Source organism: Entelurus aequoreus, unplaced genomic scaffold (genome assembly GCF_033978785.1).
Source record: "Entelurus aequoreus isolate RoL-2023_Sb unplaced genomic scaffold, RoL_Eaeq_v1.1 HiC_scaffold_56, whole genome shotgun sequence".
Lineage (NCBI taxonomy): Eukaryota > Metazoa > Chordata > Actinopteri > Syngnathiformes > Syngnathidae > Entelurus > Entelurus aequoreus.
Genome location: NW_026907988.1, coordinates 249,596 through 273,196, shown reverse-complemented (window position 1 = coordinate 273,196; position 23,601 = coordinate 249,596). Strand labels below are relative to the sequence as shown.

Genomic DNA, 23,601 nt, shown 5'->3' with positions numbered 1-23,601 from the left:
CTAAGAGTGTATGAATAAGAGTGTATGAATAAGAGTGTATGAATAAGAGTGTATGAATAAGCATGTATGAATAAGAATGTATGAATAAGAGTATATGAATAAGAGTGGATGAATAAGAGTGGATGACTAAGAGTGGATGAATAAGAATGTATGAATAAGAGTGGATGACTAAGTGTATGAATAAGAGTGGATGAATAAGAGTGTATGAATAAGAGTATATGAATACGATTATATGAATAACAGTGTATGAATAAGAATGCATGAATACGAGTATATGAATAAGAGTGTATGAATAAGACTGCATGAAGAAGAGTGTATGAATAAGAGTGTATGAATAAGATTTATTCATGTATTTTATTATATAAAAATGGGAGCCATTACCTCCCTGCTTGGCACTCAGCATCAAGGGTTGGAATTGGGGGTTGAATCACCAAAATGATTCCCGGGCGCGGCCACCGCTGCTGCTCACTGCTCCCCTCACCTCCCTGGGGGTGATCAAGGGTGATGGTTCAAATGCAGAGAATAATTTCGCCACACCTAGTGTGTGTGTGTGACAATCATTGGCACTTTAACTGAACTTTTAATGATGTTATTCATATTATTCAGATTGAAAAGCTTAAGGGGCCGCATGTGGCCCCCGGACGTTCATTTGCCCAGGTCTGTGCTAAGGTGATCTCTAGAAGTGGTCCACACTCCATGTCAGTAGGTGGCGGTAATGCACACCAGAAGGTTGCTTGCCAACCTGCTATAAAAACAAAAGAAGAAGAAGAAGATCCACACTTCCGGGTGGTGATGACGTCGCGTCGTGACGTCATATTTCAAAATGGCAGAGCCCGCGGAAAGACCCCCTGGAGTCGACTCCATTTCCCAAGAAAAGATGTCAACAGCGCGACTTGTAACAATTATAAGGCCGAGGAGGGTTATTTGAACACACACCATTCAATTATTATAAATGAAAGTCACGTTTTTTAACCGCTCCGGTCTCGTCCCAGCGGAAGTGACGCTAGCACGTCATCAGAATACAACAGGTTGCTAACTAACACGCCTCCTATCATGTCAGCGCTGTTATTTGTTCCAATGTCATTCATTCCTTCTCATTTAGATCAACACGACGAGAGAGACATTCTGCCGCTAGACAAAGGTCACCGAGCAGCGACGAAGTTTGCATTTTCGGTAGGTGAGTGTTCAATTGTCCTCCGAGAAAAGTTGCATGAAGTCATTCTATTACACAGGTGAAAGTCATACACACATAATATGCTGGAAAAGTCCATTCATGTAAGCAATTAACTTCAAATGTCAAACTCATTTGTGATGTTAAAGGGAAAACAATACTTAACTTAAATGTATTTATATTATTCAAATGTGAATTATGCTGTATAATAGACTGTATTTATGTTATTGACATGTGAATAATGCTGTATAATCAGTGTTGGGACTAACGCGTTACAAAGTAACTAGTAGTCTAACGCGTTATTTTTTATATTCAGTAACTCAGTTACCGTTACTACATGATGCGTTACTGCGTTATTTTATGTCATTTCTTATGTAGTATCGGCTAAAAACAGAAGATCTGAGTGTGTTTTATTGGAGAGTTGCAGTGTCGTCCTTCTGAATGATTCCCGGGCGCGGCGCCGCTGCTGCCCACTGCTCCCCAAGGGGATGGGTCAAATGCAGAGGACAAATTTCACCACGCCTAGTGTGTGTGTGTGACAATCATTGGTACTTTAACTTTAACTTAACTTAATTCTTCCTGTGTCACAACGGGGACAAGAGAAGAGGCGCTGTGTGTGTGTGTGTGTGTGTGTGTGTGTGTGTGTGTGTGTGTGTGTGTGTGTGTGTGTGTGTGTGTGTGTGTGTGTGTGTGTGTGTGTGTGTGTGTGTGTGTGTGTGTGTGTGTGTGTGTGTGTGTGTGTGTGTGTGTGTGTGTGTGTGTGTGTGTGTGGAGGGGTGGGGGGGGGGGGGGCGTGTCTGTGTTTACTTACAAGACATCATGGTGGAGCTGAAGCCGAGTTTCTTAACATGGAGATATTCTAGACTGACCATGTGTCTTCTTTTGCGGGGCTGTCCGGGCGGAGTTTCTTAAATGCCTCAAATGTCCGGCAGGGTTGCGTATATTTTCATTGTACGTTCAGGGTTAAGATGGGGTTAAAAACAAAACTAATTGTGCACACGCAGCAGCATTCGTGAGGGAGGGACAGAGAGAGCGAGGGAGTGGATTGATTGATTGAGACTTTTATTAATAGATTGTGTGTGTGTGTGTGCAGAAAACATCGCACAGGGCGATGTGATGCGTCTAGTGCAGTAGCCTTGGAGTAGTAGTACCTGTAGTTAGTGCATGCTGCATGCCGCTTTTGCTTGCTATGCTGCATGCTGCTTCTGCCTGATACTCATTGCTTTCAGCTAGTGCCGCCGGCTAGCCCTCTGTCTCAGAGGGCGAAAAGAGGAGCAGAGTGCATAAGCCTCCTCAGCCGGTACATAGCCTCTCCATTGTCAAGACTCGTACATGCCTCCTCGTGGCCACACACGGTAACTGGAACCTCGCGGTTCCAGGCTAAGTTGTACGGGATCTCGGAGCAGCAGGGGGCCCCAGAGACGGGGCATGCAGGCCCACCGGTGTGTGGACATGCCCTGGTGCCCAGTCAACCCCTGTCCCAGCTATGGGTAAATAACCCCAGCTATGGGCGAATAGTGAAAACCGCCTCAACGGTGGACCAGGCGGAAGATGGCGGCAGCGGAATGCACCACAACGGCTGGGAAGGCGGATGAAGGCTGCAGCAAAGACGGGTCCCCAGTCGTCTTGGTCTCCATGCCACTGGACCCTGGCCCGCTCAATGCCAAGGACTGTGTGGTGGCTGACCGTGCACCAGTCTCCCCACATTAAAAGATTCCACGCACAGGCGTCCTCCCTACGGAGGACAGTCATACTCGTTTCGAGTGACCGCCGACGACGAATAGATTGCACAGTACAGTACATATTCCGTACAATTGACCACTAAATGGTAACACCCGAATAAGTTTTTCAACTTGTTTAAATCGGGGTCCACATTAATCAATTTATTTCAAACTGTCATTGCTCAAAGCATAATATTGAATCAAAATCAATGTTATTATGAATTATTGACCTATCCAAGGTTCCCATTACTTCACATCAAATATTCCACTTTGAAAAATATTTTTGGTGGAAGATTTTGCATATTTTGTGTGTTTGCCATTAAAAACATAGTTTTGTTTGACGAAAAAGGGCGGAAAACAAACAGACAAAAAAACAACATAACTAAAACATTTTGAAATGAGGGATCGATCTGAAGTTGATGTAGACTCCAGAGATTTAAGCGTTAAATATAAAATGTTTGTATGCCCTGGCACACCATTATCATCATTTCATGACCCAAGCAAAACACTTTTTACACTTTTATACTGAAATAAATACACCTACAACTTATTCAATAAAAACATAGAAAAAACTACCAGCAGCGGTAAAGTTTAGATCCATGAAGGAAAGAAGAAAGTGAATGAATGTTTATAACTGAATACATTTACATATGTATACAAATTTGTTTTCTTTCTTTATTATTTTTTTTTATGAATTAAGTAACGTTTATGACAACCTTTTTCCAAAACACAATATATAATGTGAGATATAACAGGATAATGCATACGTTTATCTTTTTTGTTGTCAAAACGCTTACCAAAAAGTGGGACCCCAAAAATTTACTGTAGGACCCCATTTTTATGACTTGATGGGGTCCCTGGGACCCCATTTTGAAAATTCCTAGCGCTGATCAACAGATTGTATTATTCTCCAGTGCAATAACAGTACTTAAATGAAGGCTTAAAGGGCATTAATGGTAGCTTTAAAAAAAGAAAAAGAAAAAAAAAAGTAACTAAATAGTTACTTTTCACAATAACGCATTACTTTTTGGTGTAAGTAACTGAGTTAGTAACTGAGTTGCTTTTGAAATAAAGTAACTAGTAACTGTAACTAGTTAATGGTTTTCAGTAACTAACCCAACACTGTGTATAATAGACTGTATTTATATTATTCACAAGTGAATAATGCTGTATAATAGACTGTATTTATATTATTCACATGTAAAAAATACCTTAGTGTTTATTTTTATTGTGAGCGAACTGTGGTGCTGAATTTCCCCGAGGGATCAATAAAGTACTTTCTATTCTATTCTATTCTAAAAACATCCAAATCCATTGCTATTCTTTATATAAAGTAAGACACATGCTGAATAAGAAATATCTGCACATGATTCCTTGAGTAATTCGATTACAAAATACATTAGAGGAATTGTTGCTGCCTCGAGGTGTCGTACATATTTTTTTTTACGGCATTTTGCCTGGTTCACTAAACAGTAGTCAAAGCTCACGTTTCGCACAGACTGTTTAGGTGTTGCACAGCGTGTTTACGTCACAGATCATCCCCCCCTTGCACTGCACGACACCGCTCTTTTAAGTACGCTCGAGTTTAGAAAACGTTTAAACGGCACCGTATGATAATCATCAAAAACGCACGAGAGACAAGAACTTTGTTTATGCGGTCACACCACACAGCACATAGGGCTGTGAGCGCACCTGTTTTTATTAGCACATACACATTTTTAGCTGTGCGTGTCAGCCTTCAATAATGAAAACAGGCGTTTAGGAAATAAGACGATTAGGCCAACCACAATAATTGAGGGCACATCTTAACGTGTATAATTAAACAAAATTATGATTTATTCGATTAATCGATCGGGATATTCGATAGAATACTCGATTACTAAAATATTCGATAGCTGCAGCTGTAGTTATATTATTCTTTTATTTTTCCATATCTAACATACTGTGTTGAACTTTGGGGAAATGTTTATAGAACAAACACAGGCTCAATAATTCAACTTGAAAAAAGGGTCATTAGAATAATACACAAGGCTGGCTACGATGAACCTACCAATCCATTATTCGTAAGTTCTAATGTAGAGGTGTCAAACTCATTTTAGATCGGGGGCCACATGGACAAAAATCTACTCCCAAGTGGGCCGGACTGGTAAAATCAAGGCACGATAACTTAAAAATAAAGACAACTTCAGATTGTTTGTTTTTTTCTTTGTTAAAAATAGAGCAAGCACATTCTGAAAATGTACAAATCATAATGTTGTTGTTTTTTTTTTTACACTTACATGTTGCGGTTAATAGTATTCTACCTTTATTTGTCGATATGTATACTTTCTGATTAAATGATGTGATAATGTTCATCAGTCAACTCATTGCTGTTCATTTTTAATCTATTAAGATCAAATAATAATATGTTATTTAAATGGAGGCTTCTCACATGATGAGATAACTTCTGGAAATGACTGGCTCATAAGGGTCAAAGGTATAAATGTGTGTGTCCAAGTTAAAGGAAAAGGCAGGCTGTCTTCTTCTAATGGATTTATTACAATCTTTACAAGCTGGGTAACGTTTGCTGTGGTCTGGAACAACATGGCGCACAAACAACTGTCAGAAATGCAGCCAATATTACGTACAGATGATGTGTCATGAGACATGCAAATATAAATGAAATGCACAGAGGACATAAGTAAAGGAAATTAAATGAGCTCAAATATTCCTACAAACGAGTCATAATGATGCAATATGTACATACAGCTAGCTTAAATAGCATGTTAGCATTGATTAGCTTGCAGTCATGCTCTGACCAAATATGCCTGATTAGCACTCCAACAAGTCAATAACATCAACAAAGCTCACCTTTTGTGCATTCGCGCACAGCGTAGAACGTTTGGTGGACAAAATGAGACAAAGAAGAAGTGGCATAAAACACGTCTTTCTGTGGCAGCGTCGGAGAAAGTTGTACATGTAAACAAACAACAATGAGTTCAAGGATCGCTGAAATTAGTAGGACAAAACAGTGCTTGCTAAATACTCTCATCAGTGAAGCATGTTTAACATAAACAGTGGGACTTCTAACAATTAGGAAGGTTTGTGTCATGTTTGTTCTCCTACAGAAAATATATTCCAATAAAAATGTTCTTCATCTTTTTCCATTTTCACACATCTCTGAAAGAGGTCCAGGGAGCCACGAGGGCGGTGCTAAAGAGACGCGGGTTGCTGACCCCCGGCCTACACCCTAGACTGGCCGCCAGTTCATCACAGGACACATGAACAAGCCTTCGCCCTCAAATCAGAGAAGTATTCATTTACTCTAACATGATTTTTATTCAGTTCAATGCATTTATTGTCATTGTCATAGTGAATAACACACACACTGCATAGTAACCATGTATCAAAAATGCGTTAGGTGGTGCAATCCTGACCCATGAAACGCGTAAACACAAAGGGTGCCACGAACGATGCACAAAATTCACAGTCTGGTATGGATCGGTACTTGAGCGGCGCCGTTCCATACATTTTTTCAATACCCAAAAGAGGGAAATGTTCATGCCTTTTTTTTAACTTGTAGTTTATTGAAATTGTCGTTGTCCACGACAGAAAACGGTCGGCAAGGCGAGTTTATTTACAGAGCACAGTTCGTACTACAGGCAGGCCAGTCTAGTACCCGCACTCTTTTACTACGAAGCCACGCTGTTGTAACACGTGCAGAATGTGGCTCGGCGATATCTTACTGAAATAAGCAGGGGCGGCCATGAAAAAGACGTCGCTTGGATGGCAACTTTTGTTGCTCCAAAACCTGTATGTACCTTTCAGCATTAATGGTGCCTTCACAAACGTGTAAGTTACCCACTAATACACCCCCATATCATCAATCTTTATTGCAGACCTTAAGATCCATTTAAACATATAAAAACAGAATATAATACATTAAAAAACAAAACAATAAAAACATACATTAAAAACAAAACAAAACAAGTTTTCCATACAATTACAGACGCTGGGTTTTCAACTTTGCGCCTAGAACAATCCGGATGGTTCTTTTCCTCTTTGGACCGGAGGACACGACGTCCACAGTTTCCAAAAACAATTTGAAATGTGGACTTGTCAGACCACAGAACACTTTTCCAGTTTGCATCAGTACATCTTAGATGAGCTCGGGCCGAGCGAAGCCGGCGGCGTTTCTGGGTGTTGTTGATAAATGGCATTCGCTTTGCATTGTAGATTTTTAACTTGCACTTACAGATGTAGCGACCAACTTTAGTTACTGACAGTGGTTTTCTGAAGTGTTCCTGAGTCCATGTGGTGATATCCTTTACACACTGATGTCGCTTTTTGATGCAGTACCAACACAAATACAACTTTGAAACTACGTGCTTTCTGAGAAGATTACCGTAGTAACTAGTATATCATGCAAAAGCGCAGATTCCAACCAATCAGTCCATCTCAGATGAGCTCGGGCCGAGCGAAGCCAGCGGCGTTTCTGGGTGTTGTTGCATTTATCAACAACACCCAGAAACGCAGAGTTTTGAGGACGAAAATGAATTGATACCATTTTAGAATAAGGCTGTAACATAGCAAAATGTGGCAAAAAATGAAGCGCTGTGAATACTTTCCGGATGCAGTGTACAGTATAAAGGGCAGATCAATAGAAGTGATAATTAGACGTTGCAGTTCATGGGTGGGATGTGAGAGAGGGTCACTGCCTGAGGATACAGACGAGCTGTTGGCAAGTTGTCCTGGCACGTATAGACCTGTTCCTTCTACCTGAGGGCCGCAGGTGAGGAGCAGGGTGTTGTTGGTCACGCAGGATGCTGTGCACTCGCCTCAGACAGCAGGTAGTGTAGACTGTGCCCATCTCTGGAAGACTTGATTTTTTTTCAGCTGTTTTAATCACCGATTAGAGAGTCTGCTGTCATGGCACACTTATAAAAGCTCACTCTTACACTAGGAAGCGGAGTCATTCATTGCGCTTTACCTGACACATGAAACGTGACAAATACGATCGCTGAGATGAAAGGGATCAGGCCCGTGAACAGGTTCTATCCGGATGAATTTGCTAAGTATACAAATGAGCTGAAATTTTTCTATGAAAAAAACTGCTGTTTTAAATGTGTCCACTAGATGTGGCAATGGCAATTCTTTGTATCTTTGTAGATGATGCTACATACAGTATGTACAAAAAAAATAAAACACATGATGTTAGTGCAACAGTCGAAGAAAATTAGCAAACTACATAAATAACATCCTGTAATTTGATTTTGATATTTTTTTTTTTATCTTGTTAGATTGAAAATGAACACCAATGAGTTGACTGATGAACATTATCACGTCATTTATTCAGAAAGTATAAATAACGACAATTAAAGGTAGAACACTATTAACTGCAACATGTAAGTGTAAAAAAACAACATGATTTGTTTATTTTTGAGAAATTATATTTTTAAACCAAGAAAACAATCTGAAGTTGTCTTTATTTTTAAGTTATCGTGCCGTGATTTTACCAGTCCGGCCCACTTGGGAGTAGATTTTTCTCAATGTGGCCCCCGATCTAAAATGAGTTTGACACCTCTGGCCTAGATAAATTGGTAAACATCCTCACAAATATTGATATAAAGCATTACCGTATTTTCCGGACCATAGGGCACACCGGAATATAAGGAGCACTGCGGATGAATGGTCTATTTTTGATCTTTTTTTCATATATAAGGCGCACCGGATTATAAGGCGCATTAAAGGAGTCATAATATATATATTTTTTTCTAAATGTAAAAGACTTCCTTGGGGTCTACATAACATGTAATGGTGGTTCTTTGCTCAAAATGTTGCATAGATGATGTTTTACACATCATCTTCAAGCCGCTTCCGGGTGCGCCGTTTTGTGGGCGGTCTTATTTACGTGGCTCACCTTCGGCAGCGTCTTCTCCCCGTCATCTTTGTTGTGAAGTGTCAAAAGATGAAGCTAACTGTTTTAATGACATTCAGACTTTACTTCAATCAATAACGGAGCAGCATCTCCTCATCCAGAAACAACAACACCAGAAATGTGTCCCGTGAAAAACCGTCCGACCAGAACTCTAATAACTAAAGTTCCTTGGGTGAATAATGGTAACTCACTACACCGGTATGTTTTAGGGCTTTCATGGCGAGTTTACTGACTGAAATAAGTCATAACTTTACACTGCTTTTTATTAGAAATGGCAACAGCAGAGGATGGATGTCCCATAACAAGAAGGTGGAGAAAAAGAAGAAGCTTATCGACTACGGTGTCGGCACGGACTACAAAGGCGGACCTGCACAAATTTTCAGGTACCAGAAGGTAAGAAAAGTTTCTTTTGCATAATATTGCGAAACAAAACACCAGAAAATATGTCTTACCTTATACACACACCATAATAATACTCCTATGTTGAAGCACAGTACAATCCATCAAGCGGTGCAGTTTCATAGCTGACCAAAGTCCTACTAAAACATTTTGATAGATTTTTGAGCGCCGTGTGTAATGTTCTATATTTTCAAGGGAGCATATACAATGTTGATGTTGTTTACTTGAGTCATATTGCGGTCTACACGAAATCAAATCAAATCAATAATGGAGCAGCATCTCCTCATCCGGAAACAACCACACCGGAAATGTGTCCCGTGAAAAACCGTTCAACCGGAACTCTCTAATAACTAAACTTCCTTGGGTGAATAATGTAAACTCACTACACCGGTATGTTTTAGCGCTTTCATGGCAAGTTTACTGACAGATATAAGTGAGAACTTGACACTACTTTATATTAGAAATGGCAACAGCGGAGGATGAATGTCACATAACAAGAAGATAGAGAAAAAGAAGAAGCTTATTAACTACAAAGGCGGACACACAATTTTTCAGGACTCATGCAGATCCCAAATACAGATCAGCAGGTACCAGAAGTTAAGAAAAGTTGCATAATATTGCGAAACAAAACGCCAGATAATGTCTTACCTTATACACACACCATAATAATAGTCGTATGTTTAATGCGCCGACAATCCTTCAAGCGGTGCGGCTTCATAGCTGACCAAAGTCGTGCTAAAACATTTTGATAGATTTTTGAGCGCCGTGTCTAATGTTCTATATTTTCAACGGAACATTTAAAATGTTGCTGTTGTTTACTTAAAACCCATCATAGTGCAGGCTACACGTATCTCTTATGTTTGACTGCCATCTACTGCTCACACTTATAATTACACCATGTACCAAATAAAATAGCCTCGAGGTGGGTAAGCTCAACCAAACTTGTTCATTACATTAGGCGCAACTGTGTAAGGCGCACTGAGAAATAAAAAAGGATTTTAAATGCGCCTTATAGTCCGGAAATTACGGTAAACGCATTGGCCAAAAAGTGCATTGTGTGTCCTCGCCGCGATCTATTTTACATTGTTGAAATGTCGGCAAAGCAAATGTGAGTATGTGAAGAACGAACCTGGAGTGAAACAGCGCACAATTCAACGTCAAGTTCGGTCTCGATACCTTTCATCTTTACCATGGAAAAAAGGACGTACGCCAGGTTTTTGTGCATAAGCACAACATAACACGAGGCCCCTGCTGAATTGGGATCTGGTCACCCTTAGATATAGAGCAGTGGGAAAAGTGGAAGTGTGCCTGCTAACTCTCACATGCTGTGTGATTTGATAATAACATAAAAAAAGTCCACAATCCAATTTCACAGTGTGATGTTCAGTCAAAGGTCGTGCACTTTGGATCCTATTAAAAGTTCAAATGGACCGAGAGCACCCTCGCATAATGTAGGTGCACGGTGGTGATGATGGCGGTGGCAAATTAATATGTACAGTACAGTACATTATTACCTTTTTAACACTAAATTACAAACAAAAAATGTTTTGCTAAAATGTCGTAAGGGGGGACCCTGTCGTAAAAATTCCAAAAAACGGACTTGCTTCAGCAGCACAATTCTGGTGCTGTAGTTGTAGGAGATGTCTCAAAACGTCATCAGGAGTCCCGACTAAACCCGAAAATGGAAGAAATTAGAAGAAAATGCATATTTTACGGAAAAAAAAATATTTTGCAAAATGTCGTAATAAAAATTCCAAAAAACGGACTTGCTTCAGCAGCACAATTCTGGTGCTGTAGTTGTAGGAGATGTCTCAAAACGTCATCAGGAGTCCCTACAAAACCTAAAAATGGCATAAAATCCTTTTTTTGGGAAAACTTTTTTTTTACAAAAAAAAATTCAAAAAACAGACTTGCTTCAGCAGCACAATTCTGGTGCTGTAGTTGTAGGAGATGTCTCAAAACGTCATCAGGAGTCCCGACTAAACCCGTAAATGTAAGAAAATGTAAGAAAATGCATATTTTACGAAAAACATTTTTTGCTAAAATGTCGTAAGGGGGGACCCTGTCGTAAAAATTCCAAAAAACGGACTTGCTTCAGCAGCACAATTCTGGTGCTGTAGTTGTAGGAGATGTCTCAAAACGTCATCAGGAGTCCCTACAAAACCTAAAAATGGCATGAAATGCTTTTTTTTGGAAAACTTTTTTTCAGAAATTTTTTTTCAAAAAACAGACTTGCTTCAGCAGCACAATTCTGGTGCTGTAGTTGTAGGAGATGTCTCAAAACGTCATCAGGAGTCCCGACTAAACCCGTAAATGTAAGAAAATGCATATTTTACGAAAAACATTTTTTGCTAAAATGTCGTAAGGGGGGACCCTGTCGTAAAAATTCCAAAAAACGGACTTGCTTCAGCAGCACAATTCTGGTGCTGTAGTTGTAGGAGATGTCTCAAAACGTCATCAGGAGTCCCGACTAAACCCGTAAATGTAAGAAAATGTAAGAAAATGCATATTTTACGAAAAACATTTTTTGCTAAACTGTCGTAAGGGGGGGACCCTGTCGTAAAAATTCCAAAAAACGGACTTACTTAAGCAGCACAATTCTGGTGCTGTAGTTGTAGGAGATGTCTCAAATCGTCATCAGGAGTCCCGACTAAACCCGTAAATGTAAGAAAATGTAAGAAAATGCATTTTTTAAGAAAAAAATTTTTTGCTAAAATGTCGTAAGGGGGGGACCCTGTCGTAAAAATTCCAAAAAACGGACTTGCTTCAGCAGCACAATTCTGGTGCTGTAGTTGTAGGAGATGTCTCAAAACGTCATCAGGAGTCCCGACTAAACCCGTAAATGTAAGAAAATGCATTTTTTAAGAAAAACATTTTTTGCTAAAATGTCGTAAGGGGGGGACCCTGTCGTAAAAATTCCAAAAAACTGACTTGCTTCAGCAGCACAATTCTGGTGCTGTAGTTGTAGGAGATGTCTTAAAACGTCATCAGGAGTCCCTACAAAACCTAAAAATGGCATAAAATGCTTTTTTTGGGAAAACTTTTTTTTTACAAAAAAAAATTCAAAAAACAGACTTGCTTCAGGAGCACAATTCTGGTGCTGTAGTTGTAGGAGATGTCTCAAAACGTCATCAGGAGTCCCGACTAAACCCGTAAATGTAAGAAAATGTAAGAAAATGCATTTTTTACGAAGAACATTTTTTGCTAAAATGTCGTAAGGGGGGACCCTGTCGTAAAAATTCCAAAAAACGGACTTGCTTCAGCAGCACAATTCTGGTGCTGTAGTTGTAGGAGACGTCTCAAAACGTCATCAGGAGTCCCTACAAAACCTAAAAATGGCATAAAATGCTTTTTTTGGGAAAACTTTTTTTTTACAAAAAAAATTTCAAAAAAACAGACTTGCTTCAGCAGCACAATTCTGGTGCTGTAGTTGTAGGAGTTGTCTCAAAACGTCATCAGGAGTCCCTACAAAACCTAAAAATGGCATAAAATGCTTTTTTTGGGAAAACTTTTTTTTTACAAAAAAAAAATTCAAAAAACTGACTTGCTTCAGCAGCACAATTCTGGTGCTGTAGTTGTAGGAGTTGTCTCAAAACGTCATCAGGAGTCCCTACAAAACCTAAAAATGGCATAAAATGCTTTTTTTGGGAAAACTTTTTTTTTACAAAAAAAAATTCCAAAAAACGGACTTGCTTCAGCAGCACAATTCTGGTGCTGTAGTTGTAGGAGATGTCTCAAAATGTCATCAGGAGTCCCGACTAAACCCGTAAATGTAAGAAAATGCGTTTTTTACGAAAAACATTTTTTGCTAAAATGTCGTAAGGGGGGACCCTGTCGTAAAAATTCCAAACAACTGACTTGCTTCAGCAGTACAATTCTGGTGCTGTAGTTGTAGGAGATGTCTCAAAACGTCATCAGGAGTCCCTACAAAACCTAAAAATGGCATAAAATGCTTTTTTTGGGAAAACTTTTTTTTAACAAAATAAAATTCAAAAAACAGACTTGCTTCAGCAGCACAATTCTGGTGCTGTAGTTGTAGGAGATGTCTCAAAACGTCATCAGGAGTCCCGACTAAACCCGTAAATGTAAGAAAATGTAAGAAAATGCATTTTTTACGAAAAACATTTTTTGCTAAAATGTCGTAAGGGGGGACCCTGTCGTAAAAATTCCAAAAAACTGACTTGCTTCAGCAGCACAATTCTGGTGCTGTAGTTGTAGGAGATGTCTCAAAACGTCATCAGGAGTCCCTACAAAACCTAAAAATGGCATAAAATGCTTTTTTTGGGAAAACTTTTTTTTTACAAAAAAAATTCAAAAAACAGACTTGCTTCAGCAGCACAATTCTGGTGCTGTAGTTGTAGGAGATGTCTCAAAACGTCATCAGGAGTCCCGACTAAACCCGTAAATGTAAGAAAATGTAAGAAAATGCATTTTTTACGAAAAACATTTTTTGCTAAAATGTCGTAAGGGGGGACCCTGTCGTAAAAATTCCAAAAAACTGACTTGCTTCAGCAGCACAATTCTGTTGCTGTAGTTGTAGGAGTTGTCTCAAAACGTCATCAGGAGTCCCTACAAAACCTAAAAATGGCATAAAATGCTTTTTTTGGGAAAACTTTTTTTTTACAAAAAAAAATTCAAAAAACGGACTTGCTTCAGCAGCACAATTTTGGTGCTGTAGTTGTAGGAGATGTCTCAAAACGTCATCAGGAGTCCCGACTAAACCCGTAAATGTAAGAAAATGTAAGAAAATGCATTTTTTAAGAAAAACATTTTTTGCTAAAATGTCGTAAGGGGGGACCCTGTCGTAAAAATTCCAAAAAACTGACTTGCTTCAGCAGCACAATTCTGGTGCTGTAGTTGTAGGAGATGTCTTAAAACGTCATCAGGAGTCCCTACAAAACCTAAAAATGGCATAAAATGCTTTTTTTGGGAAAACTTTTTTTTTACAAAAAAAAATTCAAAAAACAGACTTGCTTCAGCAGCACAATTCTGGTGCTGTAGTTGTAGGAGATGTCTCAAAACGTCATCAGGAGTCCCGACTAAACCCGTAAATGTAAGAAAATGTAAGAAAATGCATTTTTTACGAAGAACATTTTTTGCTAAAATGTCGTAAGGGGGGACCCTGTCGTAAAAATGCCAAAAAACGGACTTGCTTCAGCAGTACAATTCTGGTGCTGTAGTTGTAGGAGATGTCTCAAAACGTCATCAGGAGTCCCTACAAAACCTAAAAATGGCATAAAATGCTTTTTTTGGGAAAACTTTTTTTTACAAAAAAAAAATTCCAAAAAACGGACTTGCTTCAGCAGCACAATTCTGGTGCTGTAGTTGTAGGAGATGTCTCAAAACGTCATCAGGAGTCCCGACTAAACCCGTAAATGTAAGAAAATGTAAGAAAATGCATTTTTTACGAAAAACATTTTTTGCTAAAATGTCGTAAGGGGACCCTGTCGTAAAATTCCAAAAAACTGACTTGCTTCAGCAGCACAATTCTGGTGCTGTAGTTGTAGGAGATGTCTCAAAACGTCATCAGGAGTCCCTACAAAACCTACAAATGGCATAAAATGCTTTTTTTGGGAAAACTTTTTTTTTACAAAAAAAAATTCAAAAAACAAACTTGCTTCAGCAGCACAATTCTGGTGCTGTAGTTGTAGGAGATGTCTCAAAACGTCATCAGGAGTCCCGACTAAACCCGTAAATGTAAGAAAATGTAAGAAAATGCATTTTTTACGAAAAACATTTTTTGCTAAGATGTCGTAAGGGGGGACCCTGTCGTAAAAATTCCAAAAAACTGACTTGCTTCAGCAGCACAATTCTGGTGCTGTAGTTGTAGGAGATGTCTCAAAACGTCATCAGGAGTCCCTACAAAACCTAAAAATGGCATAAAATGCTTTTTTTGGGAAAACTTTTTTTTACAAAAAAAAATTCCAAAAAACGGACTTGCTTCAGCAGCACAATTCTGGTGCTGTAGTTGTAGGAGATGTCTCAAAACGTCATCAGGAGTCCCGACTAAACCCGTAAATGTAAGAAAATGTAAGAAAATGCATTTTTTAAGAAAAACATTTTTTGCTAAAATGTCGTAAGGGGGGACCCTGTCGTAAAATGCCAAAAAACCGACTTGCTTCAGCAGTACAATTCTGGTGCTGTAGTTGTAGGAGATGTCTCAAAACGTCATCAGGAGTCCCTACAAAACCTAAAAATGGCATAAAATGCTTTTTTTGGGAAACTTTTTTTTTACAAAAAAAAATTCAAAAAACAGACTTGCTTCAGCAGCACAATTTTGGTGCTGTAGTTGTAGGAGATGTCTCAAAACGTCATCAGGAGTCCCGACTAAACCCGTAAATGTAAGAAAATGTAAGAAAATGCATTTTTTACGAAAAACATTTTTTGCTAAAATGTCGTAAGGGGGGACCCTGTCGTAAAAATTCCAAAAAACGGACTTGCTTCAGCAGCACAATTCTGGTGCTGTAGTTGTAGGAGATGTCTCAAAACGTCATCAGGAGTCCCTACAAAACCTAAAAATGGCATAAAATGCTTTTTTTGGGAAAACTTTTTTTTTACAAAAAAAAAATTCCAAAAAACGGACTTGCTTCAGCAGCACAATTCTGGTGCTGTAGTTGTAGGAGATGTCTCAAAAACGTCATCAGGAGTCCCGACTAAACCCGTAAATGTAAGAAAATGTAAGAAAATGCATTTTTTACGAAAAACATTTTTTGCTAAAATGTCGTAAGGGGGGACCCTGTCGTAAAAATGCCAAAAAACTGACTTGCTTCAGCAGTACAATTCTGGTGCTGTAGTTGTAGGAGATGTCTCAAAATGTCATCAGGAGTCCCTACAAAACCTAAAAATGGCATAAAATGCTTTTTTTGGGAAAACTTTTTTTTAACAAAATAAAATTAAAAAAACAGACTTGCTTCAGCAGCACAATTCTGGTGCTGTAGTTGTAGGAGATGTCTCAAAACGTCATCAGGAGTCCCGACTAAACCCGTAAATGTAAGAAAATGTAAGAAAATGCATTTTTTACGAAAAACATTTTTTGCTAAAATGTCGTAAGGGGGGACCCTGTCGTAAAAATGCCAAAAAACGGACTTGCTTCAGCAGTACAATTCTGGTGCTGTAGTTGTAGGAGATGTCTCAAAACGTCATCAGGAGTCCCTACAAAACCTAAAAATGGCATAAAATGCTTTTCTTGGGAAAACTTTTTTTTTACAAAAAAAAATTCCAAAAAACAGACTTGCTTCAGCAGCACAATTCTGGTGCTGTAGTTGTAGGAGATGTCTCAAAATGTCATCAGGAGTCCCGACTAAACCCGTAAATGTAAGAAAATGCATTTTTTACGAAAAACATTTTTTGCTAAAATGTCGTAAGGGGGGACCCTGTCGTAAAAATTCCAAAAAACTGACTTGCTTCAGCAGTACAATTCTGGTGCTGTAGTTGTAGGAGATGTCTCAAAACGTCATCAGGAGTCCCTACAAAACCTAAAAATGGCATAAAATGCTTTTTTTGGGAAAACTTTTTTTTAACAAAATAAAATTCAAAAAACAGACTTGCTTCAGCAGCACAATTCTGGTGCTGTAGTTGTAGGAGATGTCTCAAAACGTCATCAGGAGTCCCGACTAAACCCGTAAATGTAAGAAAATGTAAGAAAATGCATTTTTTAAGAAAAACATTTTTTGCTAAAATGTCGTAAGGGGGGACCCTGTCGTAAAAATTCCAAAAAACTGACTTGCTTCAGCAGCACAATTCTGGTGCTGTAGTTGTAGGAGATGTCTCAAAACGTCATCAGGAGTCCCGACTAAACCCGTAAATGTAAGAAAATGTAAGAAAATGCATTTTTTAAGAAAAACATTTTTGCTAAAATGTCGTAAGGGGGGACCCTGTCGTAAAAATGCCAAAAAACTGACTTGCTTCAGCAGTACAATTCTGGTGCTGTAGTTGTAGGAGATGTCTCAAAACGTCATCAGGAGTCCCTACAAAACCTAAAAATGGCATAAAATGCTTTTTTTGGGAAAACTTTTTTTTAACAAAATAAAATTCAAAAAACAGACTTGCTTCAGCAGCACAATTCTGGTGCTGTAGTTGTAGGAGATGTCTCAAAACGTCATCAGGAGTCCCGACTAAACCCGTAAATGTAAGAAAAAGTAAGAAAATGCATTTTTTACGAAAAACATTTTTTGCTAAAATGTCGTAAGGGGGGACCCTGTCGTAAAAATTCCAAAAAACTGACTTGCTTCAGCAGCACAATTCTGGTGCTGTAGTTGTAGGAGATGTCTCAAAACGTCATCAGGAGTCCCTACAAAACCTAAAAATGGCATAAAATGCTTTTTTTGGGAAAACTTTTTTTTTACAAAAAAAAAATTCCAAAAAACGGACTTGCTTCAGCAGCACAATTCTGGTGCTGTAGTTGTAGGAGATGTCTCAAAACGTCATCAGGAGTCCCGACTAAACCCGTAAATGTAAGAAAATGTAAGAAAATGCATTTTTTACGAAAAACATTTTTTGCTAAAATGTCGTAAGGGGGGACCCTGTCGTAAAAATGCCAAAAAACTGACTTGCTTCAGCAGTACAATTCTGGTGCTGTAGTTGTAGGAGATGTCTCAAAATGTCATCAGGAGTCCCTACAAAACCTAAAAATGGCATAAAATGCTTTTTTTGGGAAAACTTTTTTTTAACAAAATAAAATTAAAAAAACAGACTTGCTTCAGCAGCACAATTCTGGTGCTGTAGTTGTAGGAGATGTCTCAAAACGTCATCAGGAGTCCCGACTAAACCCGTAAATGTAAGAAAATGTAAGAAAATGCATTTTTTACGAAAAACATTTTTTGCTAAAATGTCGTAAGGGGGGACCCTGTCGTAAAAATGCCAAAAAACGGACTTGCTTCAGCAGTACAATTCTGGTGCTGTAGTTGTAGGAGATGTCTCAAAACGTCATCAGGAGTCCCTACAAAACCTAAAAATGGCATAAAATGCTTTTCTTGGGAAAACTTTTTTTTTACAAAAAAAATTCAAAAAACAGACTTGCTTCAGCAGCACAATTCTGGTGCTGTAGTTGTAGGAGATGTCTCAAAATGTCATCAGGAGTCCCGACTAAACCCGTAAATGTAAGAAAATGCATTTTTTACGAAAAAAATTTTTTGCTAAAATGTCGTAAGGGGGGACCCTGTCGTAAAAATTCCAAAAAACTGACTTGCTTCAGCAGTACAATTCTGGTGCTGTAGTTGTAGGAGATGTCTCAAAACGTCATCAGGAGTCCCTACAAAACCTAAAAATGGCATAAAATGCTTTTTTTGGGAAAACTTTTTTTTAACAAAATAAAATTCAAAAAACAGACTTGCTTCAGCAGCACAATTCTGGTGCTGTAGTTGTAGGAGATGTCTCAAAACGTCATCAGGAGTCCCGACTAAACCCGTAAATGTAAGAAAATGTAAGAAAATGCATTTTTTAAGAAAAACATTTTTTGCTAAAATGTCGTAAGGGGGGACCCTGTCGTAAAAATTCCAAAAAACTGACTTGCTTCAGCAGCACAATTCTGGTGCTGTAGTTGTAGGAGATGTCTCAAAACGTCATCAGGAGTCCCTACAAAACCTACAAATGGCATAAAATGCTTTTTTTGGGAAAACTTTTTTTTTACAAAAAAAAATTCAAAAAACAGACTTGCTTCAGCAGCACAATTCTGGTGCTGTAGTTGTAGGAGATGTCTCAAAACGTCATCAGGAGTCCCGACTAAACCCGTAAATGTAAGAAAATGTAAGAAAATGCATTTTTTAAGAAAAACATTTTTTGCTAAAATGTCGTAAGGGGGGACCCTGTCGTAAAAATGCCAAAAAACTGACTTGCTTCAGCAGTACAATTCTGGTGCTGTAGTTGTAGGAGATGTCTCAAAACGTCATCAGGAGTCCCTACAAAACCTAAAAATGGCATAAAATGCTTTTTTTGGGAAAACTTTTTTTTAACAAAATAAAATTCAAAAAACAGACTTGCTTCAGCAGCACAATTCTGGTGCTGTAGTTGTAGGAGATGTCTCAAAACGTCATCAGGAGTCCCGACTAAACCCGTAAATGTAAGAAAAAGTAAGAAAATGCATTTTTTACGAAAAACATTTTTTGCTAAAATGTCGTAAGGGGGGACCCTGTCGTAAAAATTCCAAAAAACTGACTTGCTTCAGCAGCACAATTCTGGTGCTGTAGTTGTAGGAGATGTCTCAAAACGTCATCAGGAGTCCCTACAAAACCTAAAAATGGCATAAAATGCTTTTTTTGGGAAAACTTTTTTTTTACAAAAAAAAAATTCCAAAAAACGGACTTGCTTCAGCAGCACAATTCTGGTGCTGTAGTTGTAGGAGATGTCTCAAAACGTCATCAGGAGTCCCGACTAAACCCGTAAATGTAAGAAAATGTAAGAAAATGCATTTTTTACGAAAAACATTTTTTGCTAAAATGTCGTAAGGGGGGACCCTGTCGTAAAAATGCCAAAAAACTGACTTGCTTCAGCAGTACAATTCTGGTGCTGTAGTTGTAGGAGATGTCTCAAAATGTCATCAGGAGTCCCTACAAAACCTAAAAATGGCATAAAATGCTTTTTTTGGGAAAACTTTTTTTTAACAAAATAAAATTAAAAAAACAGACTTGCTTCAGCAGCACAATTCTGGTGCTGTAGTTGTAGGAGATGTCTCAAAACGTCATCAGGAGTCCCGACTAAACCCGTAAATGTAAGAAAATGTAAGAAAATGCATTTTTTACGAAAAACATTTTTTGCTAAAATGTCGTAAGGGGGGACCCTGTCGTAAAAATGCCAAAAAACGGACTTGCTTCAGCAGTACAATTCTGGTGCTGTAGTTGTAGGAGATGTCTCAAAACGTCATCAGGAGTCCCTACAAAACCTAAAAATGGCATAAAATGCTTTTCTTGGGAAAACTTTTTTTTTACAAAAAAAAATTCCAAAAAACAGACTTGCTTCAGCAGCACAATTCTGGTGCTGTAGTTGTAGGAGATGTCTCAAAATGTCATCAGGAGTCCCGACTAAACCCGTAAATGTAAGAAAATGCATTTTTTACGAAAAACATTTTTTGCTAAAATGTCGTAAGGGGGGACCCTGTCGTAAAAATTCCAAAAAACTGACTTGCTTCAGCAGTACAATTCTGGTGCTGTAGTTGTAGGAGATGTCTCAAAACGTCATCAGGAGTCCCTACAAAACCTAAAAATGGCATAAAATGCTTTTTTTGGGAAAACTTTTTTTTAACAAAATAAAATTCAAAAAACAGACTTGCTTCAGCAGCACAATTCTGGTGCTGTAGTTGTAGGAGATGTCTCAAAACGTCATCAGGAGTCCCGACTAAACCCGTAAATGTAAGAAAATGTAAGAAAATGCATTTTTTAAGAAAAACATTTTTTGCTAAAATGTCGTAAGGGGGGACCCTGTCGTAAAAATTCCAAAAAACTGACTTGCTTCAGCAGCACAATTCTGGTGCTGTAGTTGTAGGAGATGTCTCAAAACGTCATCAGGAGTCCCTACAAAACCTACAAATGGCATAAAATGCTTTTTTTGGGAAAACTTTTTTTTTACAAAAAAAAATTCAAAAAACAGACTTGCTTCAGCAGCACAATTCTGGTGCTGTAGTTGTAGGAGATGTCTCAAAACGTCATCAGGAGTCCCGACTAAACCCGTAAATGTAAGAAAATGTAAGAAAATGCATTTTTTAAGAAAAACATTTTTTGCTAAAATGTCGTAAGGGGGGACCCTGTCGTAAAAATGCCAAAAAACTGACTTGCTTCAGCAGTACAATTCTGGTGCTGTAGTTGTAGGAGATGTCTCAAAACGTCATCAGGAGTCCCTACAAAACCTAAAAATGGCATAAAATGCTTTTTTTGGGAAAACTTTTTTTTAACAAAATAAAATTCAAAAAACAGACTTGCTTCAGCAGCACAATTCTGGTGCTGTAGTTGTAGGAGATGTCTCAAAACGTCATCAGGAGTCCCGACTAAACCCGTAAATGTAAGAAAAAGTAAGAAAATGCATTTTTTACGAAAAACATTTTTTGCTAAAATGTCGTAAGGGGGGACCCTGTCGTAAAAATTCCAAAAAACTGACTTGCTTCAGCAGCACAATTCTGGTGCTGTAGTTGTAGGAGATGTCTCAAAATGTCATCAGGAGTCCCTACAAAACCTAAAAATGGCATAAAATGCTTTTTTTGGGAAAACTTTTTTTTAACAAAATAAAATTAAAAAAACAGACTTGCTTCAGCAGCACAATTTTGGTGCTGTAGTTGTAGGAGATGTCTCAAAACGTCATCAGGAGTCCCGACTAAACCCGTAAATGTAAGAAAATGTAAGAAAATGCATTTTTTACGAAAAACATTTTTTGCTAAAATGTCGTAAGGGGGGACCCTGTCGTAAAAATGCCAAAAAACGGACTTGCTTCAGCAGTACAATTCTGGTGCTGTAGTTGTAGGAGATGTCTCAAAACGTCATCAGGAGTCCCTACAAAACCTAAAAATGGCATAAAATGCTTTTCTTGGGAAAACTTTTTTTTTACAAAAAAAAATTCCAAATAACAGACTTGCTTCAGCAGCACAATTTTGGTGCTGTAGTTGTAGGAGATGTCTCAAAATGTCATCAGGAGTCCCGACTAAACCCGTAAATGTAAGAAAATGCATTTTTTACGAAAAACATTTTTTGCTAAAATGTCGTAAGGGGGGACCCTGTCGTAAAAATTCCAAAAAACTGACTTGCTTCAGCAGTACAATTCTGGTGCTGTAGTTGTAGGAGATGTCTCAAAACGTCATCAGGAGTCCCTACAAAACCTAAAAATGGCATAAAATGCTTTTTTTGGGAAAACTTTTTTTTAACAAAATAAAATTCAAAAAACAGACTTGCTTCAGCAGCACAATTCTGGTGCTGTAGTTGTAGGAGATGTCTCAAAACGTCATCAGGAGTCCCGACTAAACCCGTAAATGTAAGAAAATGTAAGAAAATGCATTTTTTAAGAAAAACATTTTTTGCTAAAATGTCGTAAGGGGGGACCCTGTCGTAAAAATGCCAAAAAACTGACTTGCTTCAGCAGTACAATTCTGGTGCTGTAGTTGTAGGAGATGTCTCAAAACGTCATCAGGAGTCCCACCAAAACCTAAAAATGGCATGAAATGCTTTTTTTGGGAAAACTTTTTTTTAACAAAATAAAATTCAAAAAACAGACTTGCTTCAGCAGCACAATTCTGGTGCTGTAGTTGTAGGAGATGTCTCAAAACGTCATCAGGAGTCCCGACTAAACCCGTAAATGTAAGAAAATGTAAGAAAATGCATTTTTTAAGGAAAAACATTTTTTGCTAAAATGTCGTAAGGGGGGACCCTGTCGTAAAAATTCCAAAAAACTGACTTGCTTCAGCAGCACAATTCTGGTGCTGTAGTTGTAGGAGATGTCTCAAAACGTCATCAGGAGTCCCTACAAAACCTAAAAATGGCATAAAATGCTTTTTTTGGGAAAACTTTTTTTTTTAAAAAAAAATTCCAAAAACAGACTTGCTTCAGCAGCACAATTCTGGTGCTGTAGTTGTAGGAGATGTCTCAAAACGTCATCAGGAGTCCCGACTAAACCCGTAAATGTAAGAAAATGTAAGAAAATGCATTTTTTACGAAAAACATTTTTTGCTAAGATGTCGTAAGGGGGGACCCTGTCGTAAAAATTCCAAAAAACGGACTTGCTTCAGCAGCACAATTCTGGTGCTGTAGTTGTAGGAGTTGTCTCAAAACGTCATCAGGAGTCCCTACAAAACCTAAAAATGGCATAAAATGCTTTTTTTGGGAAAACTTTTTTTTTACAAAAAAAAATTCAAAAAACAGACTTGCTTCAGCAGCACAATTTTGGTGCTGTAGTTGTAGGAGATGTCTCAAAACGTCATCAGGAGTCCCGACTAAACCCGTAAATGTAAGAAAATGTAAGAAAATGCATTTTTTACGAAAAACATTTTTTGCTAAGATGTCGTAAGGGGGGACCCTGTCGTAAAAATGCCAAAAAACTGACTTGCTTCAGCAGTACAATTCTGGTGCTGTAGTTGTAGGAGATGTCTCAAAACGTCATCAGGAGTCCCACCAAAACCTAAAAATGGCATGAAATGCTTTTTTTGGGAAAACTTTTTTTTAACAAAATAAAATTCAAAAAACAGACTTGCTTCAGCAGCACAATTCTGGTGCTGTAGTTGTAGGAGATGTCTCAAAACGTCATCAGGAGTCCCGACTAAACCCGTAAATGTAAGAAAATGTAAGAAAATGCATTTTTTAAGGAAAAACATTTTTTGCTAAAATGTCGTAAGGGGGGACCCTGTCGTAAAAATTCCAAAAAACTGACTTGCTTCAGCAGCACAATTCTGGTGCTGTAGTTGTAGGAGATGTCTCAAAACGTCA

The 23,601-nt window shown here is 38.3% G+C and overlaps 1 protein-coding gene across 6 annotated transcripts in view; it reads left to right on the top strand.

Annotated features, from left to right (window-relative positions):
- The first annotated feature begins 484 nt into the window (after positions 1-484).
- Positions 485-23,601, top strand: part of LOC133645426 (uncharacterized) — a 129,311-nt gene continuing 106,194 nt past the window's right edge. The window contains exons 1-5 of one of the 6 annotated variants that reach the window (XR_009825101.1): positions 485-1,028; positions 1,103-1,177; positions 6,059-6,183; positions 8,896-8,991; positions 9,079-9,202. The gene's annotated coding sequence lies outside the window, so the exon portion shown is untranslated. Of the gene's footprint in view, positions 1,029-1,102; positions 1,178-6,058; positions 6,184-8,895; positions 9,008-9,078; positions 9,203-23,601 lie in introns of all 6 variants that reach the window. The other 5 variants (XR_009825099.1, XR_009825100.1, XR_009825096.1 and 2 more) reach the window with 5 other exon arrangements.